General features: G+C 40.7%; 1 protein-coding gene and 1 pseudogene across 4 annotated transcripts in view; one reads left to right on the top strand and one right to left on the bottom strand.

Annotated features, from left to right (window-relative positions):
* Window positions 1-27,738, top strand: part of LOC100725615 (protein kinase C-binding protein NELL1) — a 625,998-nt gene that overhangs the window by 95,091 nt on the left and 503,169 nt on the right. The gene's annotated exons all lie outside the window — the stretch shown is intronic.
* On the bottom strand, window positions 11,146-12,055 carry LOC100722122 (ferritin light chain-like; annotated as a pseudogene).

Here is a 27,738-nt window from a genome sequence, read left to right as displayed (position 1 = left end):
GAGTAAGAAGACCTCAGCCAAGACATCACAAATGGGAGGGTGTTCTGGATAAAGCATGAGTGAGGAGGTGAGAGGTGGAGATCAGAGTGAGCTGGAGGAATGAGGAAACTTTCAGTGTGCTGGATAGTGGGGAGCTTAACCAAGGGAGAAGGCCAGGGTGCAAGAGCTGAGTCTCCAGGGTCAGGCAGGTGCCCGACTGCGAAAGATATAAGCAGTGCGCAGAGGTGCAGCACTCAGCGGCCAGTGAGGAGTCGTGCAAGGGTCCGATACCGCAGGCACAGCTTGATTAGATTTGTGCTTTAGAAAGATCACACTGACTGCTTAGTGGGAGATGGCTTGTGGCGGCTGGAGAAAGAAAGACAGGAGGTTGCTGCCATTATCTAGGATCTAGACTCCAGCTCAGAGGACAGGGTGTTGGGCTAAGTCAGATAATGGAGGTTCAGAGGTGGGATGATAGTAATGCGGGAATGTGCTGGGTGTAATTCTGCGTGGAACGCTGGCAGGTGGAGAGGGAGGAGACAGGAATTCTTACTTGGGCTGCTTTGAAGTGTTCTGCTCCGAGCATGTAGTGTGCTTTGGTGATTTTTTTTTGAAAATCATGTTGTACAAGCCACATAACAGAGTTGCTTGCAATTACTTTGTTTCAATTTTTAGTTGCATTGGTAAAAAAATTATAGAAGGGAAGAAAAGGGTGATAAATGTCAGGCATATATTTTTCATCTAGTTGGTGGGATCACTTGCCTCTCTATGGGACCTTCCTGTTGAAAAGGTTTAAAGAGTTACAGCTGGAAATGTGCACCCCTGAGAGATGCTCTGAGATCTGGGTGATGAGCCACTGGTACTCTAGGTTTACATCATTTTATCTTTGTATGTAGCTTGAAGAGAGAGTTTAAAGGGCACAGATGAAGATAAAGAGGATGCATAGAGGCTGTGATGTGAATTTGGAAGCAGTAATTTTCAGGCAGAGATGGAAGTGAACAGAAAGATGTCAAGAAGATGAAGAGGTTTTCAGGAAAACCCTAATTAAGTAAAAGTTAAATCTTTGTTGAAAGAAATGAAGCTGTTCAGGTGCCTTTTGACCTTAATTGAAGACAAAACGTAACATAGCAATAGAGTATAATGTTTTGGACAAATTGCTCATATTTGTATATATGCTTAGTAGATTTTGAATTGCATAGTGTTTGAGAAATGGAAAAACAGCAAATGTAGCCATTAACCTTTACTTTTTTAGTATGAAAGTCACAATTTCATTAATATCTGTGCATAAAAATATTTAAGTTCAGTGGAATACTTCTAGAGAATTTTAAAAACTATCTTCGATGTCCTTTAGAAATGGTGGTTGTGAAACACGTGCATTTCTGTGTAATGTTTATTCACTCAGCTGGTTCCAAAGAGAGAAATGTGGACAGATGGGCACTGTCACTGATGAAAGACAGATTAAATCCCTGAGCTGCTGAGTTCTGGGTGGAAGGTAGTCCATAAGCTTAGGTCACTAATGAGAATGGCCCAGTGGCCGTGATGCTGAGACAGGGGTCATGAACTGAATATCTAGGAGACTGGACAGCTGCCCAACTGTACCTCAGTTTACCAATATGCCAAATTAGAATTCATTCATTTTTCATAAGATACTAATCTGCTTCAGACACTTCTTCAGAATAAGAATCATGGTGGATTTTAACTTAAAAGAGGATGTGCAAAAGTTCCTCAGGAAATTTTCAAGGGTGATCAAAATACATGGTGAATACTTACATAAAACTTATTACAGTAAAAACTACATTGCCATTAATTCCCTTTAAATAGACCCCTGTTACTCGAAACTTAACCTGATTTCTTGTCATTTTATATTTTTTTTATTTTGGGACAAGGACTCATTTTTTTTTAAAAAAATTAAGTTTATTGGTTGAAATTAGATATACATACTGGTCACATTCATAATAGAGAACTTGTTCCAGTACATGATAAGTCTTAGTTCCTCTTTAGTCCCATCCCCCTCCTCTCCCTGCAACCCCTCTTTCCCTCCCCATTTACAAAGCTTTGTTTCCATTTTCCCCTCATTTTTCTTTCCCTTCCTTCTCGCCCCCAGCTTCCATTTCCTTTTGAACAATTTCTTCCTATTTCACAGTATCTAGCATACCTTTTGGTATTTATTTATGCTTACAGTTTCTCATACCAGAGAAACAACGTGATATTTACAGGCTTGTCCAATTTATTTTACTTCCGAATATGATCTCAAAGACAATCCATTTAGCTATAAATATCTCAAGTTTATCCTTTTTTATGGTTGAGTAGCACTCCTTTATGTAAAAAATGCCCACATCTTTTCTATCCCTTGGTCAGTTGATGGGCACTTTGGTTGTTTCTTAGATTTAACTGTTATGAATTATGGTGCTATAAATGTGGATAACATGTATCACTGTGGTTAGCTGCTTTTGTTTTGGAAAGATTCTAAGAAAGGGAACAGCTGTGTCAAATTGAACTTCCAGTCTTGGTTTTTGGAGAAATTTCCAAACCGATTTCCACAGTGTTTGTACCAGTCTACACTGTTACCAACAGTGAAGAAGGGTTCCTTTTTCCCCAAGCCCTCCAGCATTTGTTATTGGTTGATTTCTTGATAGAGGCCATTCTTTCTGGATTGAGATGGAGTCTCAGCATTGTTTTAATTTGCATCTCTCTAATGACCTCTGGCACTGAACACTTTCCTCATATTTATTTTCCATTGTACTTCTGAGAAGTGTCTATTCATTTTACATGTCCATTTTTGAAGTGGGTCTTTAAATTTGGAGAAGTCTGATTTTTTCTTTTCAGTTCTTTATAAGTTCTAAATATTAGTTCTTTGCCTGAGGAAGAATCTGTTAAGACTTTTTCTCCCACTCTGTGTGTTGTCTTTTTACTTTGCTTGTGATTTTTCTGTTGTGAAAAAAGCTTTTGAATACAATGAGATCCCAGTTGTTGATTCTTTGTAGGCTTTCCTGTGCCCTTGGCATTTTGTTCATGATATCTTTGCCTCCATTTGTGTGTCTTCAAGGGTTCTGTCTGATCTTTGAGCAGATTTAATGTTTCTGTTTAAATATTTTGACTTTAGTTGAGTGATGCGAGACATGGGTCTGGTTTTAGTCCTCAGCGTTTGGAAAGCCAGTTTTTTCAGCACCATTTATTAAAGAACTATCTTTCTGCCAGTGAACATGTTTGGAAGCAGATAAGGATGTCCACTGTCACCACTTCTGTTCAGCATAATTCTGGAAATAGCCAGAGCCATTAGACAAGAGAAAGAAATAAAAAGAATGAAGATTGGAAAGGAAGAAGTTGGATTATCATTGTTTGTGAATGATATGATACTACTCATAGAAGACCCCAATAACTCCACCAAAAGACTGCTAGATTTAATAACCAGATTCAATAGCATAGTTGAGTACAAAGTCAACACTCAAAAGACAATAGCATTCTTTTACAGAAATAATAAACTCACTGAAAGAAATTAAGGAAACCACACTTTTCCTAATAGCTCCCTCAAAATGAAATACATAGGAATCAATATAACAAAAGTATTAAAGGATCTCTACTTTGAAAACTACAGTGCTCTGAAAAGGAGATGGCAGAGGATATCAGAAAATGGAGAGATATCCCTAGCTCTTGGGTAGGAAGAACCAGCATAGTGCAAATGGCCATGCTCCCAAAACTTTGATACAGATTTAATGCAATCCCAATCAAAATGCCATTCACATATCCCAGAGAACTAGAGAAAACATTCCCTACAATTCATCTGGAGCTGTTTGGGACTAGTATAGCAAAGAAAATTCTGGGCAACACAGGCAAAGTAGGGAACATTTGAATCCCTGTCTTCACATTATAGTACAGAGCTTTTATGATAAAATCATTGTACTAGCAAAAAAAAAAAATGGACTGGTGGGTTGTGGGGGATGAGGAGTCACTTTGAATGCCCCTAGCCCCCTCGGGACCTGCAGTAAACAATAGCCCCCGGTATGCGAGACAGAGGCGGGACAGGAATGCCTGTTCTCAGTGGGGATGTTCCACCCTCTCTGAACCCATGCTGTGTGACTTGGCTTTGTTTACAGAGTCACAAGGAAGTGGCCGGCCACCATTGTGACACTAGCAACAAACATAATTAACAACATTCTTGGGCTAATGAAGTTCCTCCTGGGTTAGAGGGGCTGCAAAAACTGATTTTGCTTGTTTGCTTCACTTAGATAGTTTAGATAAACATTATAGTCTGTCACATTGTAGCTTGTCATAAAGAATGCTTTTTCACTAGTTAATCGTCTGTGCTCTGTGAGTTGATCCGGTTTACTATATAAGAATCCTAGAATAAAGACTTGGTGTACAGTGCAGTGCAGTGCGGTGTAGTTGCAATTGCCGTGTTTCTCTGTTTCTTTTCCTCGTGCTACACCCCCCGTGTCCCGATCTGGTGTGTGTGTGCCTCTTCCCGGGGTTCAGAGTGCACTAGACACTCCCGACAAGTGGCGCCCGAATCAGGGACCCCGACGGTCGCTTAGGAGAGGTGAGTGTATATATATTTACTATGGGGAAATGGGACAATATTTCTCTTCTCCTTTCTTAAAAATTCTTAAGCATTTACTTTCTATGTATGGCATATCGCTCAGATCAGCTGACTTGGATATGTGTGTTCATACAATTAAAGGATATAATCCTTGGTTCCCGGATGAAGGAACTTTGGATGTAGAATTATGCAGGAGGGCGAGAGCTAATATAGAGAAGGCTATGCGACAGGATGAAAAAATTCCTTTACGTTTTTGGGCTATTTGGTCGGTTGTGTACTCTTTATTAAATCTATGAAAGATGAACATATTGTAGAAAATCTCCAACAAGAAATTAAACCAGTTATTCAGGAATTACCCCTCACAGAGGAGGAGCAAACTGTAGTCCAAAATGATGCTATCGCTTTAACTAGTGAAAAAGCGTCCAAACCGAAGCCTTTGCTTCCCAAATTTAAAAAAAAAAAAAAAAAACAAATGACAATTAATTTACATTTATTTAAAGTAACCTGGTTGTGTACAGAGAGATTTGCGTGTGAGTTTAGCCCTTTACCCTGACCATTCAAAGAGATAAATTATCTACTTTTAATGATTTTCAACGATTACTAGGAGATATCAATTGGCTCCGTCCCACACTAGGTATTCCTACTCAGGCATTACAGCATTTGTTTGCTACTTTACAGGGCTCTTCAGACCCATCTAGCCCTCGTACATTAACAACAGAAGCAGAGCAAAAATTACAGTTTGTAAAACAACAAATTAAGGATATATTTTTAATTAGGATTGATCCTCAATTGCCTCTAACTTTATATATTATTAATACTTTTCAATATCCCTCTGCAGTTTTGGGTCAGAATGCTATGCCAATAGAATGGGTATTCGCTAAAACTAAACAATCTAAAAATGTTATGCCTTATATTGATATGGTTGCCTCTTTAATTATGAATGGTAGAGCTCGTTCTATAACTTTGATAGGAAAAGATATAAATAATATAGTTATCCCCTTAACTAAGAAACAATGAAAATATTTGTTATCAATTACTAAAACCTTACAAATTATCTTAGCAGATTTCATAAAAACCTTTTCATATCATTTTCCTAAAAGTAAATTATGGGACTTTTTTAGATGTCAACAATTTGTGGTTAATACTTTATTAGCTATACAACCAATTCCACAAGCTTTGACTATATTTATAGATAAATCGAAAAATAAAGCTGCATATTAGACTCAAAAATCTCATTGGGTACGTCAGACAAATTTTAATTCTGTGCAACAAAATAAACTTTTTGCTATATTACAAGTGTTTTTAGATTTTCCTGACCAACCTATTAATATTATAGCTGATTCAGCCTATTCTGTTGGAGTAGTGACAAATATCTATTCAGCTGTGTTATATTCTAATAAACCTACCTTATTGTCTTTATTTAAAAAATTACAAATACATGTTCAAAAAAAATCATTCTTATTTCCTTACTCATTTACATTCTCATTCTCAGTTACCTAGACCATTAGTAGCAGATAATAGAGCAGTAGATTCTTTAGTTATGTTTACTACACCTGTTAAAAAAACATCAATTTAATCATGCTAATGCCGGACATTTACATTTTAAATATAAGATAGCCTTTACAAAAGCTAAACAAATTGTAAAAGCCTGCCCTATTTGCAGGCCATTACACTTACGAATTACCCCCTCAGGTGTTAATCCTAGAGGAACTCAACCCAATGAGTTATGGCAAATAGATGTTACACATGTGCCCTCTTTTGGCCGGCTTTCTTATGTGCATATAACTATTGACACTTATTCTTCATTTCTATGGGCCACTGCCCAACAGGGAGAATCCACTAAAAATGTTATTATACATTTATTGGAGACTTTTGCAGTTATGGGAATTCCCTCTAAAATCAAAACAGATAATGGACCCGCTTATATTAGCAAAACATTTAAACAATTTTGTGATCTCCATAATATCATTCATGTTACAGAGATTAAATATAATCCCCAGGGTCAAGCTATTGTTGAAAGAGCACATGGCACTCTTAAGTTGCAAATTAAAAAATTAAAAAGGAGTAGTCAGGAGGATATTCAGATACCAATACTGTTTAAATTGCAAAACAGTCCAAAAAAATTGCTGCATCAAGTATTGTTTATTTTAAATTTTCTCAATTTACTACAAGGTGAAATATTAACAAGGGCTAAAAGACATTTCGAACAGCAACAACACCCATATGTGATTAATGAGCCTATTTACACTAAAACAGCCCCAGAGACAAAATGAGAGAAGGGTACATTGCTTTATAAGGGGAGAGGTTTTGGTTATATCTCCACAAAACATGGGATTCAACAATGGGTCCCTAGACGATGGATCAAGATCCGCGCCTCGAGGCCCTCTTCGCCAATCCCGGAGACAACTCCCCGAGGAACCATATCCTCTGAAGCGAGCTCGAAACCAGCTAGAGCATAAAGATAACAAACCTGTTCTTGTTGCCACCGTGGCCAGATTACAGCTAAAAAATTCCCACCGCCATTCACGGCGACCAAATTTAAACCTTCTCCCTACATGGGGACAAATAAAAAAATTGACCCAAGAAGGTCAACGGCTTGTCCTTCAAACAGGGAAGCCTTTAAACCCTAAAAACTTGTTTTTAAGTTTATGATATATAATATTACTGTTTGTGCACCTCTGCCTTATGTCTTTTTATTGGGAACTTTTAATTTTACACATTTTTCTTATACTTGTTTAAATCGTCAATTGTTTACCTGTTTAAATAGCACATTGAGTTTCACTAAACCTTTTCAGTTATGCTTTTACAACAAAAAACTCATATTTGGTTACCTATAAGTCTGACTCGACCATGGTCTCAAGACCCAGTAATTTCTGTTACTACTGAAGTTTTTCAACATCTGTTAAAACATACAAAAAGATTTATTAAAATAGTGGTCGCTATATTGTTAAGTCTGATAACTGTGGCATCTTTAGCAGCAGTCTCAAAAATAGCTTTACAAACCTCTTTACAAGAAAAACATGTTATAAAACAATGGCATGAAAATTCTCATAAACTTTGGTTAACCCAATGGCAAATAAATGCTAAACTACAGCAGCAAATAGACCTTCTTAAACAAACAGTTAAATAGATAAAAAAAAAATTGGCTCTTCAGCATCAGGTGTTTTTAAAATGTGATTGAAATTCAACTACTTTCTGTATAACACAAGGACCATATAATCAAACAAAAAATGAATGGGAAATGATTAAAATGTATCTAAATGGAAACACTTCTGCCCGGGAGGAAATAGAATCTTTGCATAATCAAATTGACAAAGATTTTGCAAAGCACAATGATGATGAATCTCTGACACAGTTTGCTCAATTGCTTGCTCATTCCTTGGAAGGGCTGGACCCTAAAAAAATTTGGCAAAGCTTTACCCACACTTTAAGCGTCATGAGACTTAGCTTGATTATAGCTCTCATTGCCATAGTTCTTGTGTATGTTTACTACATAAGACAAAATGCTACAAATAATCTGGTCTTATAAAAATTGTTCTTAAAAAATAAAAAGGAAGGAAGTGTGGGGGATGAGGAGTCACTTTGAAGACCCTAGCCCCCTCGGGACCTGCAGTAAACAATAGCCCCCGGTATGCGAGACAGAGGCGGGACAGGAATGCCTGTTCTCAGTGGGGATGTTCCCCCCTCTCTGAACCCATGCTGTGTGACTTGGCTTTGTTTACAGAGTCACAAGGAAGTGGCCGGCCACCATTGTGACACTAGCAACAAACATAATTAACAACATTCTTGGGCTAATGAAGTTCCTCCTGGGTTAGAGGGGCTGCAAAAACTGATTTTGCTTGTTTGCTTCACTTAGATAGTTTAGATAAACATTATAGTCTGTCACATTGTAGCTTGTCATAAAGAATGCTTTTTCACTAGTTAATCGTCTGTGCTCTGTGAGTTGATCCGGTTTACTATATAAGAATCCTAGAATAAAGACTTGGTGTACAGTGCAGTGCAGTGCGGTGTAGTTGCAATTGCCGTGTTTCTCTGTTTCTTTTCCTCGTGCTACACCCCCCGTGTCCCGATCTGGTGTGTGTGTGCCTCTTCCCGGGGTCCAGAGTGCACTAGACACTCCCGACAGTGGGTCAATGGAACACACTAGAAGATGCCAAAAGAATTCCAAACACACTCAGCCACCATATGTTTGACACAAGGTCCTCGTCTGTATTGCAGGCTGGCCTTGAACTCGATAGGTAGCCCAGACTCATGGTGATCCTCCCAGCCTCAGCTCCAGAATGCAGGCATCCACCAACACGCCTGCCTTTCTTCTGGAAGTTCTGTTTCGTGGGTTCCTTTCGAAGAACCCCGCTGCTGAGTGCCATTCAGTGGCGAGACTGACTTGTAAAGACACTAAGCATGTGTCCGCATCCAACATGTCCACTGGTGTGGTACCGTGTCACTTCTGGCTCTTCCCCAAAGTCAAAGTGAACATGAAAGGTGCACATCACGAGTGGGTTCAGAACACAGAGGTGGCCGTGACAGTGTAGCTGAAGACACTCCTGACAGCGGACTTTCAGAACTGCTTCAGAACGTGGCAAGAGTGATAGGATGAGTGTGTCCCAAGAAGGGAGGTATTTTGAGGGGATTGATGATGGGGGAGTGTGCCTTGTGCTGTAATAACTATAAAATACTGAATATTCACCATGCTTTTCAACCAGTCTTTTGTACACTCTATTGAGAGATTTCGGATGGTAAATGGGGCAAAATCAATCCTAATGATCAATCCTAATGTGGAAAAAAACCAAATTAGAGAGGTGAGAGATAGGTGAGTGGAGAAGCAAAAACAAATATGCTCTGTCCTCCTGTCATATGGAGGCTGGAACATATGAGTTGAGTCTAAAAGTGATAACTGTGAGAGAATCAGAAGGATGAGTGTCCCTCACAGAGGAGACAGGAGGTACCAAGGCCCTGAGCAGGATGGAGAGGTAGTGCAAACAGTTTCCTGAATAGAGGATGGGGAGAGGAGTGGTTCTAGATGAGGAGACACTAACAGAAATAGCTGCCTGGATGACTTCACAGTATGACAGCGAATGCTTCAGAAGGGGCAGGGTGTGATATTTACCTAAGAGCATATTATTTTAGGTAAAATCTCTCATTAAACATTGGCTATGTGCAGACAGAGGGTATTCATCCATGAGAACTTTTAAAAAAAGAAAAGTAACTTTGTAATTTATGAATTTACAGTTACCCAGTTTCTGCAGAGAAAATGGGCTCCATCAATGAGTTTTGTTTTTAGATTTTTTTAGCTCCCCTCCCCTTTTAATTGATGGATCTGGTTGTGAATAATGACGGTGTGGTAGGGAGTCTCTGATGGTCTGCTGTCTATGGCATTGTCAGTAGGAGCCAAGCCCAGCTGGATTCTCTGTGTCTATGATGGTCACAGCCTTTCCTGACTGCTGGGGTCCCATCCCCGAGACGGTTGCTGTGGTCCAGCCAAGGGCGGAGGGCGGTGTGTGGGAGCCATGCACAGGAACTGCAAAGAGCCGGGCTGAGGCCTGCAGCTGCCCCTGCAGCAGCCTTGCTGGGTTTCTGAAAAAGCAGAGGCTTTGGTTTGTAGGGTAGGGACTGTGAGACCACAGCCCACAGATGGCTTCCAGAGATGCCTCCTTCAGTTCCTACTGTGTTGACTCCCCTGTTTTTTTTTTTTTTTCTTCAGTATTTTTTTAAACCATAAACTAGTTTCCCAACTTTAGAAATCGAATGTTTGACCCACAGGTCCCACCTTCCACCCCTTAGGAAAAATAGGCCCGGATTCTTCAGGCTGCTCCACTGCCCAGCTTTCCCCACGGCCTCCTTTATCACTGTGAGGCCGCAGCTTAGTTGCTTTTAAAAAATTGTTTTAAAAAGATATACTTGGGAAAAAGAAGGAATTCATGTCCCAGTGTCTTTATTAAAACAGGAAAACTCAAGAAACGTAAAGGGCTACTTGTTTGAAGAAAGATACTTGAGACTTCCAGGCCACATCAGATATTTGAGAGCTCGGCCTGGCCTGGTTCCCTGGAGAATCAGAGACTGTAGGGTCGGAGCGCATGTTAAGTGTTTTAGAGGGAAATGAGTATGTGTGAGGGTGGCTGCTTTTGGGGAACACTTGGGTTTCCCATGCTGGATTTATTAGGAATAGGCCAGGTCAGGAGCCATGTTTGGGAATGCGTGCGCTTCAAACTGAGAAAGGACAGAAGAAATATGGGAGCCAAGCAATGGAGCTACCTAGGGTGGACCTCACAGGTCTCACCTTCCAAACAGGGTTTATTTCTGAAGCTTCTTAGGTTCTTTCCCTCAAATCATGCCAACGACATTTATTTCATTTTTCTTGTTGCAATGGTGGCTGTATTTTCTCTTGTTGGAGTTTGGAGAACAGAAAGGTCTGATAAGAAATTTTAGGTTGACTGAGACAGTTCTTAGTATGCAAAGTTGGGAGTTAGTCCTTGAGGTTATGGGATCCCTGGGAAATGTCAATGACTGGAAAATAGGACAGGAAATTATCCTAGCCCTGCGTAATTTAGTCTGTAGTCATTGCTGGTTTGTCAGAATTAGCTGTGTAGAAAACAAGACATCATAATAGCTAGTGCTAATTTAATATCATCTTGTTTTTTTTTTTTTTTTGCTATGAAAGGCTTTATTTTTCTTTTGGTCCAAGATTTGGGAGGGGACTCCAAAGAGGTGAAAAAACTGCCTAGTGTTTGGAGGGAGAGGGTCTAGCCAAAGCCCTGATGCCAGTGATGCTGGAGCCCCTCAGATACTGCCAGGCTCTGGGGCCTCCTAGTCGTGCTTAAGGGTGAGCCTTTCAAAGAGGTACTCGCCCAGCCCAGCCTGGGGACCGTCCAGCCTGCGGAGGTCAGTGAGGTGGTCACTTGTCTTCTTGATGAGCTTCACTTCCTCATCTAGGAAGTGGTTCTCCAGAAAATCACAGACATGGGGCTCTGTCTTGGCAGAGCCCAAGGCATGAAGATCCAGAAGAGCTTGGTTCAGGCTCTTCTCCAGGGTCAGAGCCGCTCCCATAGCATCCAGGGTCCTACCCCACTCATCCTCAGAAGACTTCTGCACGTCCTGGAAGAGCGCGCGGCCGCCGCTCTGGTTTTGCATTTTCAGGAGACGCTCGGCACCCTCATGTTTCTCCTTGGCCAGCTCACGGAAGAAATGGCCCACGCCCACCAAAGCCACATTGTCGTGGTCGAAATAGTAGCCCAGAGAGAGGTAGGTGTAGGAGGCCTGCAAGTGCAGATTCACCAAGCGGTTGATGGCAGCCTCCACCTAGGTGGAATAATTCTGACGAATCTGAGAGGTCATGGATGATCAGCGGGAAGGAGCTACCCACAAAAGAACGGTGTAGGCTGGCCCTGGAAGGAGCAGATGGTTGAGAAGATGGTCCCAAAATTTGTACCTGGAGAGTGGATGGGAGATTTGAAAAAAAAAAAAAAAAAAAAGGAGTCCCCGGGTCTGTTCCGTCCAAACACTGTTGAAGCAAGGGACAGATCCGCGGGACCTCTGGACGCGCTGCTGGATATCATCTTGTTTTGAAGTCCCACCAAGCTTATGTTCTTCTGTCTCCATCGGTTTTATCATGTTGTATCTTGTTAGATTTTATTATATGTGGTAGTATAACAAATTTTTTATAGACAAGGAGATAATATAGTAACCATTGTTCATTTTCTGTTAGTTGGTTTTGAATACCCTGTAATACTGTCATTCTCTTGAATGGTTTTACATTGTCTTGTTATGTTTGATACTATAGGATATGAAGGTATATTCAAATATTTGAAGGAAAGAGACACTATGGTAGCTACTGCTTAAATTGCTCTGTTCTGAAAAAAACAAAAGAAATAGCAGACATACAGGATGTGTTTGGGGAATCTGAAAATGATGATCATTTGCTATCCTTAGTTCTGCTCTGGTTTGGTTCTGGCTGCTAAGCTCTCAGCTTTGGGGAAATGAAATAATTCATGTTTCCTGAGCATTTTATGTCTAGCATTTTGAGTTTATCTTGATTCAAGCTAACAAGAGATGGGAATGTTCTGTAGTTTTTTGTAGTGTTCAAAACAGGATTATGTACAATTTTAAAAGACTGAATAAAATCATTTGGTGCTTTTTGACTTCAGCTTTGTTTACAGATGAATTCTGGGCTAGAGATTGGGGCTTTTTGTCTGGTTTCCTGTAAATGGTGCTAATTTGAAGGTTGAATTTACACTTCTCTTGAGATTCCCTGAAAAAAGACACAAATTCGACCGAGACATAGAATGTGACTGTTTTCCTTACATTATTTAATTTTGCCCCTATCCAAGATATAATAACATTTATTTTTTCATCCTTGCGATTGGTAAACTGCTCTTCAGGGAAGTTTAGTAATTTGTCCAGGTGTAGGTAGAAAATGGCACAGCCCAAAGCCATTCCAAGTCTGAAAAATTTGAAAAGAATTTTCAGCACACCTAAGGATTTTGACTAGTGAATTTGCTTTATGTAAACATTTTCATCTGTTACCTCTAGTATTCTTCCATGAGGGTGATTCCTTTTGCTGAGTTGAACCTTTTGAAATTGAAGTAATTCCAGCTTGATTGAGGGCCCAAATCACTTACTGGTGTGGGGATTCCCCAGATAGTTCTCAAGGACCAAAGGTACATAAGATACCTTTGGGACGTGAGAGTTTCAAGATTAAATAAATGTGGGAATCATAATGTAATTTTTGTGTTTCTTGAAGAATCACAGTTAACATTAGTGGGCTGGGGATATATTTCAATGGCACAGTACCTGCCTGGCAAGTGTGAGGTCCTAAGTTTGATCCTTGGTACCAAGAAAACAAAACAAAACAAAAACCAAAAACACAATGAACGTTAGCATTTTTCAAGATCTTTAAAATTGCGTAAAAAATCCCTAGTCAGTGCTCAGTCCACAAACGGATGGTAACATACGATGCTTATGACAAGGCAGGTACTATTACTCTTTCTACTTTAAAGGGAGGAAACTGAAATATAGATTGTCGGTTGCTTTGCCAGGGATCATCATTTTTAAAATAATTTTTAAAAAATTAAGTTTATCTGTATAATTTAGATTTACATAATGATCATATTCATCAGAGGAACTTTGTACTTGCACATAATATGTGTTAGGAGTCTACTACTAAGATGATGGATCCATGAGTGACACCCAGGGGTCTGGCTCCATGGCATGCTTTCTTAGTCTATTGCTTTGACTTCTTTGACCCAGTGTTTCTCCTGCTCACTTTTTAATTATCCCATGCTTTGGTGGGCACTGTTTGGTATCCCTTAGTTGAAATAGGGTGCTGACAATTGTGGTGAAAGGTACCACATACGGTGTTGATTCAAGGCCACTGTGGGCTTTCTGGTTTGAAAGAAGCAGCTTTGTTGTGTCTTGGAGACCTGGTCACAGTGAAAAAGGTGGCCTTGTCTGAGAACTGGCCACACAAAGCCTGGCAGACCGATGAAAGTGTTTCCTTGGTGATTTGTGCCTGTGCTGTGCCTTCCCAAGGTCACTGGTGAAACATTTGTAGACAAGGGTTGTTTAAGTGCTGAGCAGAACCACAGCCCATCTAGGCTTTGGGGTGCCTTGAGGGTTACACAGGGACCAACTCTGCTTCTCAAAGTTGAGAGGCAGCAAGAGAGGCCGTCTCTGCTTGAGAATTCCTAGATGAGACTTTTAATTGTCTGCAAGTTTTAGAGGAGGAGGAGACAGATCACTCTGGAGTGTGTCTGATCAATGAAAAATAACTTTCAAATTTTATTGATGTTAAAATTTTCTTGAGGACCCAGTAATGAATCCTGGAAATGGTTGGCTTGGTTGGTTAAAATTCAGTTACCTTACAAAAGCTGCAAGAAGTTGTGGGGAACTTTTTAACTTCTTTTTGCAAAGGGTCTAAAATATGGTAAATACCGCAGCTCCTGGGGTTCCAAATAATTCCACCCTTCATCCTTCAGACTGCCTCAGGGGCCTCTGAGAGGTATTTACCAGCCTGTAGGGGTCTAAGGGACCACAGGGTTCTCACTCATCAGATCCCTTGCGCTCTTTCAGACAAACTATTTGGGGAGCTCTCCCGTGGGTATTGTCAGCGCATGAGGTGAGGTTTTCAATGCAGACTGCAGATGCACTGGACTTTGGATCCTGTGTCAGTTTTGAGGCCTATTTTGATGACCTGGGATTTCTGGCTACAGGAATTTGGAGCAACTATCTTTCAGTGTTGAATCTTGGTTTTGGAAGACTAGAACAACTGCTTATTCTTGAATTTGAAGACCAGCTCTTTCTGAGTGAAGTCTGATGTAAGGTAGCTGTGGATACATACAGAATTTCTGAGATTCAGCCTTTTCTCAGAAAGATGGTGAAGTATAAAATGAGATAATATTCAAATACTGTATTTAAAATTTTAAAGAGGGTAGTAATAATGTCCATTCCAAGGGGCTCAGTCTGGATTTTGTAGAGATTTGTGTTTTGCTTAATCTGAATATCCAGAGGTTTGCTTTGTAATTCCTTTGTATGATAGAACCATTTCTTAGCAGAGGAGAATGAGGCCCCAATAAGTGTTTGTTTAATGTCCTCTAAGACATGAGCTGAGGTCTCTTGCTAGCTCCGGCAAGGTACTCAGTGGTAATACTCCCTGCCTTTCCTGTTCTTCTCTTTTCTTCTCGGAGGCTTCTACCAAGGATATTAAGATGGTTAATCAGGCCTCTGCTTTTATCCAGGGCCACACAAGCTGGGAATGATGGGAACCAACGATGTGGCAGAGGAGGCTCACCTGCGGGTCAGCGAGCAGAGTACTAGGTTGGAAGCCAGGAGTAAAGATGTCAGGAGAAAAAAAGTTTAAGAAAGAAGTTCACATTTGCGTCTGGATCCCTGGACATCAGGCCACAGAGAACATAGTTGAATACTATAATTGGTTGGGGAAATTGTTAAGACTACAATTTTCAAAATTGTTTTTTTTTTAAATCCCTCAAATGCGAGTCTTTGAGGATCTGACCTGTGACTGTCTGTTTTAAGTAGAGATCAAGGTGATTATAATGCTGCGAACAAGTAGGTGGGAATACTTGCCAGCCAGCTGTGCCAGGAGATAGAGCAGGAAGACAGGCTTGTGCGCCTGCGGGTTCCCCAGGCATCTGTCTATGCCTGCCCATGAGGGAACCCCAGCGAAGCTGTGTGGATTAGGATACAGGATTAAGTGCTGAGATAAAGACTACAAGATCAGTGGTTTAAACTAAGCGAAGTGTAACTCTGTCTCATGCTGCAGATTGAATACATGCTGTCCAGAGTTTATGTGACAACTCTTTCTATCAGGGCCTTGCAGTTTCTAGGGTCTGCCCTGCCCCTGGAGGTGTTCACTTCCACATCAGTGCTAAGCCAGCACGCAGGGCAGCCAGACGTGGAAAGTGTGACCCTGCCCGTGTGACTTCCACCTGTCTCCTCTTTGCCAGAATGGGTTGCGTGGAGCCCCTGAGCTTCAGGGAGAATGGGGGAGGTGGTCTTTCTCCTGGGTAGGCCCGAGCTTCACTAAGAACCTGTGACTAACAGAAGGAGGGGTAAGTATGCTTCAGAGGCCAGGGGACATTCTCTACTTGTAGCACTGTTTCCCCTCTCCACAGAGAGGGCTTGGACTCTGCTCTGTGCACATTGTGTGAATCCCTGGAGAATTCATTTTTCCTGCCCCATTCTGGATGAGGAGCTAGGTGGAAGATTGATATCACCCCTAGGAAAATTACTCAGAGGCAGAAGCTGGAAGCTGATTTCCCCTCCAAGCAAAGAGGAGCTTTGGTTAGAAGCCACTTACCTGTTTGACAACTTAAATGGCTTATGCTTGTTATGATCTTTTTATAGAGGGGACCATAGAGATAGCAGATATATGCAGCTGGGTTGAGGGGGTGAAAATGAGCATTTGCTGAGGGCATGCCTTTGTGTATTGAATACTTTTTTACTGACACACATTAATTGTACACATTAGTGGGCATCCATGTGGTGTTTCCATATGTGTAGACAGTGTGCACTGATTAAATACAGCTGTCTTTTGCCATCACCAAGCACCCTACCCAATTCCTAGGAATATATGATCCTCCTGCCTCAGTGTCCCAAATATCTGTGGCTACAGGCACAGGCTGTTGCTCCTGGATTGTTAAAAGCTTTTCATTTAGGATAGCACATTATTAACCCTGAAGATCTGGACTTTAAAGTTGGCCTTTTTACTTCCTGGTACGTTGTTTAATGATAATGAGTCTGAGAGGCTTACACTAGATTTGCCAACAAACAACACACACAGAAAGAAGGAGGTGTGGCTTGGATTGCCTGAGTCTCCTTGTATATAGGATGGGGATTGGATGATGTCTGTCAGGAAGTGAACATTACTGTGCTGGGGATTGACCTCAGCAGCATAAGCACCTTCCTGGCAACACAAGGTCCTGAGTTTGATCCCCAGTGCACAAAACAGTGGATATGGTTGTACAGTTTTGATTTTGCAGATGCCATTGTATTGTCCTGTGATCTCAGAAGCCTGAGTGACCAATGCCAGGACACAATTATGTTTTCATGCTTCGTGATGAGGTAATGGGACATCTCCACAACTGCACACTGTCATCGTGCACTGTTTTCTTTTAAATGAAGTATCAGAGGGTGAGGGCACCCTCTGCAGCCTGGAAGACTCCTAGCTTATTTCAGGGAACTATTTCCTCATTGACAGTCTTAGCTAAGGAAGCGCTCTCTCTATTTGCTTCTTGCATAATGGACTGCAGTGAGTATTTCTGGCTGCACATCTGTTTGGGGTAGCTTTTCCTTTGGTGGTGATTCAGAGACCCATGCTCGGTCCACTTAGTGACTATGCTGTTTTCTGTAAGAGGTGCTTAAGATCTCTCAGGGCATCGGCCTCACTCCAGCACCACAGAGAGAAGGAGGGCGTATTAGGGCCAGCTTGGAAGCAGAGTATGTGTATTACTTACAACCCAGTGCCTGGAACTGGAGCGCATGGCCACAACCAGCAGCAGGAGAGGGTGGGAACTGGGTGTAGCTCTGTGAGTGTGCAGCAGAGGTGAGTGGGTGTGGTGATTTTCCATGCTGATTTCATTGGCGTCTCTTTCCTTACTTTTGAAATCATAGTCTTCTCTTGGGGAAAGGGAAGAGGTTGCACACAATTCTGCCCAAGTGATTTCCAGCTGTTGTGATGATTCTGTGGATCAAAACCATCTGAGACAGCAAGATGTTGTCGTACTCCTCTCTCTGTACCACAGAGGACCTACAGTCTTGGTATCATTCACTGGGTCAAGAAACTCCAGTTCCCCAGAGCATCCTAGACACAGTGTGGTGATGCGGAAGGGACATTTTTGGTGTCATGTCACCTTGGGCTGCTACTCACATCTCTCCCTCACTGGCCATGTCACGTGGGCCCGATCTGTTTCTACCTTTAACCTCCAGCTTCCTCATCTGTGAATGTGGTATGATACTTGCCCAGTAGGCATATTCTGCGGACTTGGGTCAATGCCTGTACATTGCAGACACTGAGTCACGGGGAACCATTGTCATTATACTGTTTTTATGTAGATTTTGTGCTTTCTGTCTTCACTTCATTGGGCATGGTTCAGCATGAATATCTTATCTTACAGGTCCTACTCTTGAGATAGCTATTAAAACAAGTTATACTGGAAAATACAGTCTCAACATTTAACTTGTAGGCATCAGAAACCTAAGAAAGAATTAATAATGAAAAAGCCTCTGATTTGTTGTTATCTTAGTGACTGATAGGAGAAGCCCTGTCTCTGGCCCTTTCCTGTGGTTTGAACTAGTCCTTGTACCTCTTCAATTCTTGTTTGGGAACAGCTGGAAGGCACTGGGTTGGGTCCCTCTTCCTGGTTAATAAATGATGTACTGAATACTGTCCTCTGCAGGCCTTCAGTCCTTCCTCATTCTGAGATACTTATCAGCCTCATGTAGGACTGGGGAACTTTTCATTTCATTCTCTTCTATCTTTGTGTCTTTTTTAAAAATGACTTTTTTCCTTCCTGGTGTCTTCCAGACAGTTTCCTCCACATTAGTCTCACCCTTTCTGACTGTTCTTCTTGAGGCTTCCTTTTTTCTGTAACTGTGTGACAGGTAGAAGGTGGATTTCAGAACAGGAACCAGGGTGAGTTGATAGCTTCCCTTGATACTATTGTGAGAATGATCCAGTGCCCGGGGGAAATAAGCAACAGAAACCATGGAACAAGGTCTTATTGAGAAAAATCAGATCTGAGAGAGACTGACTGGAGGATCCAGTCTTTTCTGTTTTGCAAGTATAAAAAAGTACCAGAGACTTTGCCACTGAGCTCTGTACCACTGCTGTGCTTCTTTGGTGCTGGTTCCTCAGGAGGAAGGAACTGGAACTTGTTTTTCATTTTTTTTTTTAAACTTTTCCTTGGATCTAATTTTGTACTTAGAGTTGCAAAAATGCATCAGAGGATTCTTGAATATCTCTCACTCAGTTTGTTGTAATAATAACATCTTACATAAATGCAATAAAATTATCAAAGCCAGGAAATTAACATCCCAGCTGGACTGTTAGACAATTTTGGCGTATTGTATTTTAATTTTATCATTTCCTACTGAGAGTTCATTTCTTCTGTAGTAGGATTTTATCCAGGATCCCTTATTAAATTTAGTTACTATTTCTCCTTCATCTTCAAAATATTGCAGTTTTTCAGATTTGTTTTTGTTTTTCATGACATGGATACCTTTGAAAGGTAAGGTCTTCTGCTTTGAATTGTGTCTCTTGTTTTGAGTTTCTGGTATTTTCTTATGATTAAGCTACTAGCTTTTGGAAGACTGTCGTAGAAATGATGGTGCTTTCTCACCAAGTAGTCTACACACTCCTGATGTCTGCATCCAGCATCTTATTATGGGTCATGCTCAGCCCTCAGTTGGTTAAACTGAGTGTCACGTTTCTTCCCTGTGAAGTTTCTGTTTTTCTTTTATGACTTAAAGGAAGCAGTAATTTCCTCTTTTTAGGCTTCACATGGGAAAGTGCTCTGGAATTAATGGACTTCAGAAGACACATTTCTGTGGCTTCTCCATTGAAGAGAGTCACATAGGGGCATTTCCTCAGTAGTTCTTGGTCTTATTTCCTCTGCATTGCTTTTCCTCTCTTGACTTCTCCTTTACTTTATTCCATTTAACTTCTCTAGTGATTATGCAGAACATCAGAATCCATTTCTGTATTTTATAAGGTCTGTTGGTAAACCACGTTGTTAGCATGAAATAGTTGTTCTAGGCTCACTAGTTTCTTAAGAGGATACAGATTGAATGGCCTTTGTCCAAAAAGTCTAGAAGGTCCAAAAGGTCTAGAAGTATTTTAAATTTAAGCTTTATACATACCTTAGACAAGTATCTTTAAATAGGATCTTAATATCCTGCGTTTTGCCTTCAAGTTTTGACTTACACCATCATTTTTGTGCTAAAAAAATTTTGTGTTTTAGAGCTTTTTGGATTTCAGATTTTTTTCATTAGTAACAATCAGTCTATATTTCTAATTTAGGCAAAGATATATTTGTATGTGACTTTGAAATTTCTTGTATGGAAAACAATAGCTCGACCTCTGAAACTTTGTAAGCTTTGAAAGCCATTGCCCAGCTAATACTCTCTCCCCCACAAACTCTAGGAACGGATGATTAAATTTCTGCCTTTTTTATTCTTACATCCTTATGTTCTAGCCCAGGGTACATTACCTTCAGCTAGTACTTCTTCTCTAGTCCACCCTGAATATTTTTGTAGTCACATTCAGAAATCCTCACTTCCGATAGTGTGGCCAGCAGGTCAGTCCAAGGGGCATTACCTGGGCGCTACTTCACATCAGTCCAGATCTGCTGAATCAGAGGCTGCATTTATCAAATATTTTAATTGACACATGGTAGCTGTACGTATTCATGGGTATGGTGTGGTATTTTAATACATGTGCTCTACCCTGATCATGGTGATTGGTGGTGTGCCCATCACCCAAACATTTGATATGTGTTTATATTGAGAGCATTCAAGGTGCTTTTGTACTTGTTTTAAAATATTCAGCTAGTTGCTCTTCTACTATGGTTATCATACTGTACTATAGAATATTAGCAGTTATTTCTTGTCTGAGCCTAAAGCTAAAGCAACACTTTTTAAAAAATACTGCAGTCAGAGTGCCTCCACCTCCTGATGCCAGGTGATCTGAACTGATTGGAGAACAGACAGAGATAGTTTCAAAATGGTAGGCAGGAAGATTCTTCAGCTCTTAGTGAGCATGGTGAAACTGGGGACATAACAGGAACTCTGGTAACACAGGGTAATTTGATTAATTTTGGAAGATGGGAGGAGTCTATACCAGCTTCCTAAATATTACTATGAGAAAAACTCTAGCTCCCTCTTCTGTCTCCTGCAATGTTGGAGATTAGGCTTTGGTGCTCCAGGTTCATACAACACGAATTATTCTCAGCTCAGTTTACCTAAAATGTCTGGTTTACTTAATGGTAATTTCTACTAATAGTTTGTTAAATCTGTAACAGTTCACATGTGCCAGGAAGGTAAATTGGCTTTTGTCAAATTTGGTTTTAGATAAAGTTGCTTTAGGCGAATTCCCGCTTAAATGCATTAACTCCAGGCAATTGAAAGACTTCTGAGGGCTAAAGCTGAAACAATGTAAGCTAAAAAATAAGTTTAATATTGTATTATAACCCAAGCTATAAACTGACCTCAGAGTTCACACTGATATAAATAAATGGGGAAAATAGACAAATCGTCCATGCAGTAGAATTCAAAATGATTTGTACAAAGTTTGTCCTCTGTAAGTGGGTGAGCATAACTCCTTACTTCTTACCAAGAGCAGCTCACAGTGACTTCCTTCAAAGAATGCAGAGTGGAGTAGGGAGAAAAGAGGAGCAACTTTGTGGAGAAACCTGACAAAACATAGGTCAGCTGGGGAGGGTGACCCCACTGGCACCAATAGTGATATCATCCCTGTAGTATGCATTGTTGATGTGATGTTTTGAGGACTATACTGTGTCCCTGTGGGCTTCTTCCGCAAAACTGACGACCCAAGTGTAATAATCGTGAAGACATTCCACAAATACCAATTGTGGAAAAATTCGATGGAACACCTGACTACCAGTCTTCAAAACTGGCAAGGTTATAAAAAACTGGATCAAGCTTGCACTTGTGCAGCCAAAAGACCAAAGAGACATGGCAGGTATGCTGGGTAACACTGGAACAGACAAGGATATTAGATAAAAACTAAAAATATCATAATAATGCATGGACTTCAGTTAATAACAATAAGTAAATATTATTAATGTATTAATATTGTTTTATTAATTGTGCTGAATAGTCCATGCTAATGTAAAACATTAATGAGGAAAGCTTAGGTACAGGATACATGGAATTCTCTATTATTTTTGAAATTATTCTGCAAAGGTATTTTTCCCCCAAATTCATTTATCTCAAGAATAAAAAGAAAGAAAAAAAAAAGAAGACAAAGAATAAAAAATTACAACAGAATTTAAAGCACGTCAATCAGGGGGCAACAGTGGTACATACATTGCACATTGTCATCCCCAAATCATTCACCCAGACTACAGAGGTATTCTAACAGAGGTTATTTTTTAAAACAAATTTTGGAAGAATGCTTATAACACTGATAATACCGAGTACTCAGGAGGGAATTTGGGTAGCAGGCAGACTGGGCACAGGATGGGAGAGAAAGTTCTTGATGAATGTCTCTTATAGATATATTAAGTTTTTGGAACTCTGAACATAAAAATCTAAATGGAATTTGAAAAATTGAAGACTGTTTCTTGTTTGGGAAAAGTAATATTTTTTCTCTTTGCTTTTAGTAAAGAGGTAGGGAAAGTGCCACACTGTGTTGGCTGTTACGGCGCCTTCAAGTGTCACCTTCTCACTTCCTGTGTCTTAGATCTTGGTATTCACAGACATCTTAATTTTGATGACCTCTAGAGTCCAGAGCTCTACTTTCTGTATAAAGCAGGATAGTCCTGTGTGCTTGTGGGTTTATACCTTGGACTTGGTTGCTTAGTAAATATTTTTATTTGGTTTTACTTTCAGGCCTTGCCAAACAGAAACAAATGATCTCCTTTACCCTTGTTCCTGTAAATTACCTCCGTGGGTCTTTCATTTTAATTTCTTTTCCCAATTAAGATTTTTTTTCTATTGTAACTTTTCTTTGGTTCCATGCATTTTCTCTTTGTTTTTAGTACCTTGGTAAGGTAAGGTCAGCCTTTAGTGAAAAGAGCCTATTTCCATTTTTAAGAGGCTGTAATACAACTGCTTTGAATCTGTGCAAAGGGCTTTATTTTGCATTTCATTTAACACTGATTGTTTTATTACAAAACAGGCAGTTTGCAGTTGCTGTCACTATTAATCTCTTGCTGTATGTTTCCTAAGAGAGTTGAGTACAGAACAAATATGTGACATTGCAGTCCAAATAACATCACCAGGTCCTGTCTAAACAAAAGGAGGGCGAAGGCAGACAAATGCTTATTTCTGAGGAAAGGCACCTGTGATACTGCCGGCACCTTCACACATCTGCGAGGCTGTTTCCATAGATGCAGAAAGGAGAAAGGGAAATCGTAATTAACATCAGGCACTAGGCACATTCTAGGGAGAATTTCTATTATTATTGCCATTTTATACCCAAAGATCCCATGAAATATACATTTTACTTTCTACTATGTGAAGAAAGCAGGCATAAAGGAATGGTGTGTCTAACCCCGTCCCCCACACGGATGAGCTGCGGGCAGAGGCAGGATTAGCGTGGATGGGGTGAGCTCTGTAGCCTGTTTATTTTTGGCCAGTGTTTTTCAGGTGTTGTTATCTTTCTGCTGCACTGTGTTATTCTGAATACAGGAAACAGAATTTTGGAGCACCTGGTTTGTCCAGGTCAATTAGGGTTTTCTTTTAACTCAATCAAAAAGCTATTTGAACCGGGGCAGCACTTGGAGTTGGAATCCAGAGAAAATACCTGATTTGTAAAAGGAATGCCAAGCTCGCTGCTTCTGTTTGAGTAGAAATGAAGGTGGAAGCCAGCAGCTGGGACTTGTTACAGACGAAATAATCGTTTAATGAGAAACAATTGCAGACATTTAGTTGTATCCAGAGTCGTGGAACAAACTCTGCAGCCAGAATCATGGAAAGAATTGTGTGTGTGAACAGAGGCACCGCTGTGAGTACCTACTAAAGCATTCCCTAGGTACTTACTTCTCTGACTAGCAACTGGAAGCCATGTATTTTTGATTTGAAAATCATTTTTAGCTTTTCAATAATTTTTTAAAATTTTAAACAGTTTCTTATATAAATTTTTGTAGTGCAAAGTGATACTAATTTTCTGATTGTAAGATAAAATAATTAAATCAAATTAGTTAATATGCTCATCTGCTCAAATACTTAACATTTTTTGGGGGGGACAATATTTGAGATTTATTCTGCTAGAAATTTTTTTTTGTCTTTTCTTGAGACAGGATCTCACTATGCAGTTCAGCTTGGCCTTGAGCTCACTTTGTAGCCCAGGCTGGTTTTGAACTCGCAAGGATCCTCCCGCCTTAGACTCCTGAGTGCTGGGATTACAGGTGTGCACCACCATGCCCAGCTATCTCCTAGCAACTTTGAAACATGAACTATGCTGTTATTAACTGCATTCACCATGCTGTGTCATAGAATTGAAAAGAGCATCCCATTCCTCCTGTCTGACATCTTGTACCCTGTAACCATCACCTCCCCATCCTCCCCAAACTCAGCCTCTGTACTTTCAGCTCCTGTGAATTTATTTCTGGTTGAATATATATGTGAGAACACTTAGTATTTTCCTCTTTGTGTCTGATTTATTTCACTAGCATAGTGTTCTCCAGCTCCACATCTGATGTTGAAAATGACAGAATCCCTTCTTTATAAGACTGTCCTTGTTTGCTGATGGCATGACTTTATATAGAGAAAAATCATACAGAATCTAAAAAAACGTTAGAACTAATAAATAAATGTAGTATTCAGCTCACAAAAATCAGAATCTCTGTATATTAGCAGTGAACTCTCAGAAGTCCACTATATAAACCAGAAGAAATATATAGTTATAAAACTGTGGGGTTACTTAAAAGCAGAAAATTGTCACTCTGAGGTTTGATTATCTGGCTAATGACTCCAGGCATTTCGTAAAGACATATTTAATTTATACTTTCAATTTTTAAAGGTTAAAACCTGTGTACTTAAAGTTAGAGTGTTTTAGTGTTAATATATAAAATACCAACGCAACACTTTTTATGCTCGCAGATGCTACATGACAGGAATTTGGACAGAGCCCAGAAGAGAAATTTTTTCTCTGTGCTTCAGTGTTTATGGCTTCAGGTGGGAAGAGTGGACTGTGAGTAAAGCACTTAGACGCATTTTGACTCAACAGTCTAGTGTTTACAGTGGTTTTTGGCTGGTATCACAGTTGGAGTTGTACTTTGCTGCCTTCCACATGTGGTCTTGGGCTTCCTCACAACATGGCAGCCTCAGGACAGTGGGACTTCCTACAGAGTGGCTCAGGGCTTTAGGCATAAATGTTTTAGTACCCAAGATATAAACTACATTTATGCATTTGAGACCCAGTCCTGGAAGTTGTCAATCCTCACCTTGGTCCTGACAAGATGTCTTCACCCCTTTTCTTGTTGCTGAGACACAGAACTGATTACTAACAGTTTAAAGGAGGAGAGATTTATTTTAGCTCATATTTTCAGTCCCTGATATGCTGTATTGAAGGCATAAATGTCATTGCAGAAGGCTCTGGCAGAGGAAAGCTGCTTATGTCATGGTGGCCAGGAAGATGAGGCTAAGGAAGGAGCCAGGAAAGGGGACATATCCTCCAGGCCATGCCATGGTGACCACCTCCACCCAGACCACATCTCCTACCAGCACACTCAACCAGGAACTCATCAGTGCAGAGTCCACTGATGGCACAGCAGCCTCATGACTCAGTCACTTTCCAAAAGCCTCACCTCTGAACACATGAGGCTTTGGGGGAATTTCTGATCTAAACCATAACATAAGATTACTGAGATGCTAGAGCGAGGGACATAATTCCTACCTTTCAGTGAGGGAAATGTCATGAGCACTTTGTAGGAAAGCATAGGAGATGGGAGAGATTGTTGTGGCTGTGTTCAGAAAATGCAATTTGCCAATAAGAGAATTATGCAAGTTGTCTGTAACACACAGGATGTGAGATGGCTATGCTCATGGCTTCTGCCATTTCTTTCTATTTATAGACCAGCAGCAGCTTTGGGTCCATGGCTATGTCTCAGTTTCCTGCCTTTCTCCTCATGTTCTTATACTTTCCTTTAGTGAAAGGCAGGCTGAAAACCTACAGTCTGTTTATCATTATCAGTAAAGGCTTATTTTGTCTACATCCCAGTTTATTATTAGTCTGTATGAGGTATGGACTCTCTGATCTTTGCCATCATTTACAGATCTTTGACTTATTCTGTCTCATAATGTGTGATCCACTAAGGACCTTCTGCAGTTGCCAAGGGTGAGCGTTCCCCTGGCTCAGCTCCCTGGGCGCGGATGTGACACAGCTCCCCTCACCCTGGCCTGTGCGCTTTTGTTACTATTCACGTGGTCCCTCCTAGATTCAGGAGGGGAGGAAACAGTGTAATATGTGTCGGGGAGGTGTGAGGGGCATAGATATATTAGCTATGTGTGTTACATTTCCCCTCTCTGATCCTCCCTCCTTCTGCCCGCAAAGGATCCTGGAGCCTGAATATTGAGAGAGCTTAGGGATTGATTGAAGCTCACTGGCCAACCCATCATTCAGCTTCTTTTCAAATTGAACAGTTTTCCAAGTAGGTAATGAATGACAGGTGCTTAACGGAGCTGGATCCTAAAGATTATCTATTCAATCCTTTAAAACTAGTTTTGGAAGTAAATCTCTTTTGCCCACATTAGATCTTTTGGGAAACTCCAATTTATCCAACAGATGAAAGCGAAGCTCCCGTAGTTGAGAGGTTATTGCCCCATCTCTTCCCTCTGCCACAGACACTGAGTCCTTCTGAGGAGTCTGAGGGTGTGGTGAGTCAGATTCTGTCATTTTATTTAGCAGACAGAGAACCTGAGGCACAGAGTGGCAGGAACGTGATTTGCCAAAATTTCTGTAATTCGTCATAGAGGTTGAAACCCTGCTATTTATTTAAAACTGTGTCACTGCCTCTTCCTTAGTGTGCGTCTCCTGTGAGACACCAGCCTGAGTGAGGACGTAGTGTCACCTGCCTGCTGCATTCAGCCTTTTATCTTCCTTACTCCAGCACTGGACAGAGGCCCGGGGGGGAACAGGCCCCAGTGTGAGCAGCTGCAGTGTTTTTTCTTGGTTGCGAAGAGCGCACTGCACAGGCCTGGCCCCTGAGCCTGCAGAAGGAAGCCCTGGTGCCATGGAACATTGTTAGTGCACCTGAGCTCTTCTGCCCTCTGCTCCTGATGTGATCAGACCTTTGTCCCCACGAAGGGGTACAGCGTGGTGGGAACAACACGGGTGCTAGAACTGAGCAGACCTGTGTTTGAATGTTAGGAGTCGTTTGACTCCCCACATGCCACAGTATCCTTTGGAGTCTTGGCTTTTACATTTGTGATGCGAGGTGAGTAGGATGCCATCTTTAAAAACTTGTGACACAGTCTGGAGTAAAGGAGGTCTCCATCGGGAGCGTCCACCCGGGTGTTGTGAGGTCCAGGTGCAGGTCGTAGTTCTGCCCCCGTGGGCCGTATGATTTCCCTGTCTCTCATTTCTATCTGCACAAAGAAGCTGTGGTTACAAATACAGACTGGGGTTGCTATAAAAGCATTCACCTTAGAGCCAGACTGCTCTTCTTTGAATTGTTGTTCTACTTCTATTGTTTTGCAGTTTAGGGCAAGTTATTTTATCTCTGTGTAAACTAAGGATGATAATAGTAGTTTTGAAGGTCATTTTGAGGATTAAATTACTAATATTTGCAGAAGAGTACACAGTTTATAGTCAGTGCTGTGGAACTACTTTTTTAAGAAAATAAATAAATATCACTAGTTTGTGATTTGGTTCTTTTGCTATGAAATACAAAATTCTAAAGGCACTTCTGTCAATGATTTAGTACTCAGTAAATGTTAATAATTAGTACATATAAATGTTAGCTACATTGTCTTTGTTATCACTGATATTACGATTCACAAAGAATTACCTCTTGTGGAGGTCATAT

This window comes from Cavia porcellus, unplaced genomic scaffold, assembly GCF_034190915.1.
Source record: "Cavia porcellus strain 051 isolate PalLab524CR breed Dunkin Hartley unplaced genomic scaffold, mCavPor4.1 scaffold_9, whole genome shotgun sequence".
NCBI lineage: Eukaryota > Metazoa > Chordata > Mammalia > Rodentia > Caviidae > Cavia > Cavia porcellus.
This window is presented reverse-complemented; position numbering and strand designations above follow the sequence as displayed.